Source organism: Canis lupus, chromosome Y (genome assembly GCF_048164855.1).
Source record: "Canis lupus baileyi chromosome Y, mCanLup2.hap1, whole genome shotgun sequence".
Classification (NCBI taxonomy): Eukaryota; Metazoa; Chordata; class Mammalia; order Carnivora; family Canidae; genus Canis; species Canis lupus.
In genome coordinates, this window is record NC_132877.1 from 1,667,055 (window position 1) to 1,670,889 (window position 3,835).

The window sequence follows — 3,835 nt, forward strand, 5'->3', positions numbered from 1 at the left end:
ATACAGGTTCTCCCCATCTTGCAGCTGCTCCATCCTCTAGAGTCTTAGCATCTCTACATCCATCATTCTAGCTTCTCCAGCTTGACCAGGAAAGGAGACGTATGACATATCATTGGTGAGAATTCATCACATGACCCTATATAGCGGCAAGGGAGCCTGGGACGTGTAGTCAGTGCCTGGGAAACTACGCCTCACCAACATTCTGCAATATGGCAGCGGATGGTTGAGGCTTCAGGGATCACTAGTCACCTTTGTGTCAGGAAAATCACATTTTTATCGACATTCTGGCAGACGAAGGGACTCCGATACTATGCAACTGCGAGTGAACGCAGATCCAGGCCACAGTATGTGCTAGGGCTGCTTTTTAGAAATGTCTTCTATGTACTAAATTGGGAGTGGCACACCAAATAAAACATTACCAAGATTTTTAAGATTCATTTTGGGCGGGGGGTGGGGGTGGTTGAGAAAGTTTACTAAGTTCTGTTTTCTTTACTACGTGTGGCTTGAAATTATCCAGCTCTACGCTTGGAATCCTGTCTGTTCCTTTCTCCATCTCTCACAACATAGTCTCCCAAGACAAAAAGACTCTTTTTTTTTTTTTGGGACAAAAAGACTCTTAAAATAAGAAATAATTGTGAGGATTACATTAAGATGTGTGAAAGGGGCTGGATGCCACTCAGGATTGTGGCATCCTCCTTTATGGGTGGGAGGCTTTTCATAGACAGATAAGGGTCATCTGCTCAAGTGAGGTAGGTCAGCAGGGCAAATGGGTCCTGAAAGGTGCCAGGTATGGATATTTTTATAGTGCGTTGACCACATGCAGCAAGGCCATGGTGCATGGTATGAGATTTATCTAGACATTTTTTTTATATCTAGACATTTTAGATAGTATATTAGGCAGAAAATTTTAAAATTGATTTAATAATCTGCTCAAATATGACTCTTTGAATCTTGGATCCCAACATATTAATATATCTTATATTGATTTGTAAATATTGTATAGTTTTATATATTATATACTTCATGCATCTACCCTCCTCTATCCCCTCTGTTTTTCTGTTTGCATCCCCTCACTGCTTTGCTTTCACATCTCAGTGGGTCTCTGACAATCCAAACTGGGACGGCACTTCCCTTTTACACGATCGAAAGGTGTCATGGAGTTTATAAAACAAAACAAAAAAATGCATATTTTCTTTGAGATGATTTACGCTACCCTAATACGTGGTAGGCACAGCTGCAGGATTTTCTTTTTTTTTTTGAAATAGGACTTTTGACCATTGTGCCACCGTCTATAAACATATGGGATGTTATCTCAGTGGTTTTCCTAACAATCCCATAAAGTGAGTGGTATCCTTGTCCTCTGATAGACAAAGAAACAGAAGGTCACATAGATCACATCTAGGTTCCCACAGCTGTTAAGGGGCAGAACATAAATTCATGCCCACGTCCCATTGATTCAAAGCCGTGTTTGTCTGACTCTATTCTAATAAACCTCGTGGTTGAGCAGAGTCCAACCCAGGACACAGATTGCTTCTGGTTCTGGTTCTTCTACATGGGTCTGGATGGGTAAATCACAGCCTAAGTCTCATGGCGTAGCAGCAGATTGCCATCACTGAGAACTCTTCCTCAGAATTCATGTCTTCCAAGAGCATTTGAGAAGCCTAGATGGGATATAGTGTGCGAACGTGCTTCGCACACCACAGCTAGTTTAAAAGCTCCAGAAATAAAAGCGCTAAGTATGAAGCACATGCAATGGGTAATTCTCTATTCTATGCATAGTGCTTTCTTTTTTTTTTAAAGATTTTATTTACTTCTTCATGAGAGACACAGAGAGAGAGAGAGAGAGAGAGAGAGAGAGAGACGCAGACACCCTGGCAGAGGGAGAAGCAGGCTCCATGCAGGGAGCCCGATGTGGGACTAGATCCCGGATCCCCAGGATCAGGCCCTGGGCTGAAGGCGGTGCTAAACCTTTGAGCCACCCGGGCTGCCCAGTACTTTCTATGTTAACAATGACCCTATAAGGCCGGTGTGCAGTGAGCTTCCTTTATCGCTCAAGGCTGGAAACAGAAGCACAGGAGCTTAAATGACCCATACTGAGGTTCTGAAGTCCATACGGCGAGGCACCCTGCAACCTGGTGGAAATGAGCATGTTAGATGGCCCCATAGAGCATTAAATCATAAAGAAATGCACAATGGGTCATGGTATAGATTTGCCAGATGGCCAGATGTCTTTCTCTACTAACCCCATCGCAGCCTTGACACGGATTATAATCACGGGGCTTCTCCCTCAAAAATTCTGGTTTAATTCTTGAAGATATGGGTTGGCGTATTGGGTTGAATGATGGCCCCAAAAGAGATATGTCCACATCCTGAGCCCTGAAACCTGTGAATGGACCTTATGAGGTAAATAAATTTTGAAGATATAATTAGGTTTTATTTGAGCTCATCCTGGATTATACAAGTGGACCCTAAATCCAATGACAAGTGTCTTTAGAAGAGAGAAGAGGACACACAGACACAGAGGAGGAGCCTTGTGAGGATGGAGGCAGAGATGGGAGGGATGTGGCCACCAGCCCGGGGACGCCTGGGGCCCCAGATGCTGAAATAGGTGGGAAGGACCTTCCCTTGGAGCCTTGGGAGGGAGAGAGCCTGCACCACTAGATCTCAGTCCCGTGTCCAGCCTGGATCTGAAACATCTGGTCTCCAGAACGGGGAGAGAGTAAACTTCAACTCTTTTAAGCACCTCCCACCCCTAATTAGTGGTAATGGGTTACGGGGCCCCAGAAGTGAACACAACAGGACATGAGGAATTTTTAATCTCCCCAGGGGATCGCAACACGAAGCCAAGGAGGAGAACCGCTGGCCTCTTAGGACGTAACGAGGTTCACTCTGTGAGGAAGGCTGAAGGGCCAGACATGCAGGATGGAGGTAAAATGACCTTTGGGTTTTCCCTTCCAGAAATATCAGGTCGTCTGGAGCCCAGAAACTCACCACACTGCCCGCATGCAGCTCAGTCTTACGTGATAAAAGGTGCATTGACAATATCTGGAGCCAACTTTTGATTGTCACACCCGGAGTGTCTGTTGAGTGGACACCAGGGATGCTGCTCAACACCCTGCAGGGCACAGGACGCCCCACCCGAGAGTCCTCAGCCCCAGGCTGTGAAACCCTCTGGCTGACGGTTTGTCTGTGGAGCACGAACTCTTGAGGCAGGATGTGTTTCCTATACATCTGGTTACTCCCTGGGCCCATCCCTGTGTCTGGCACGTAGTAAAAGGCTGTGTGGATATTTGTGAGCAACTGCGTGGATTAATGAGCGAGACGCCCTCTGTGCATCCCACGGGGTCACGAAAAGCCGAGCACTCTGCTTCAGTGACTGCCATTCATTAAAGGTTGGCAGCGCTCTCCCGTCCACGCTGCCTGTCACGTCCTTCCCACATACTTACCTTGAGTTTTGTTTCTCCTCCTTGGGGAAGCATAACAATGACAGTGTCGCACGTTGGAGGCAGGCTAGTACGCGTTCCCCAGATGTGGCTTTCCTAAAGAATATTTCACTATATTTCATTGCTAAGGCACCACGTCCCCATCCTCAGACTGTCCTGCTTCATATTGGAGCTGTCACCCCCTGGGACCGAGGGGTCTCACCCTGCATTCCTGCGAAATACATCATTGGAGCCACTGCCTTTGACTCAGTTTCCCTACCTGCTACACCCTTGCAGGGAACGGAATAATTCTAATGTCGTGGAAAAGAGCAGCTTTTCGAGAATTTCGCTTTCCACGCAAATTCACTTGAAAAGCTCTTGCCCTGGAATGTATCGCTATGATCACTGCCCAG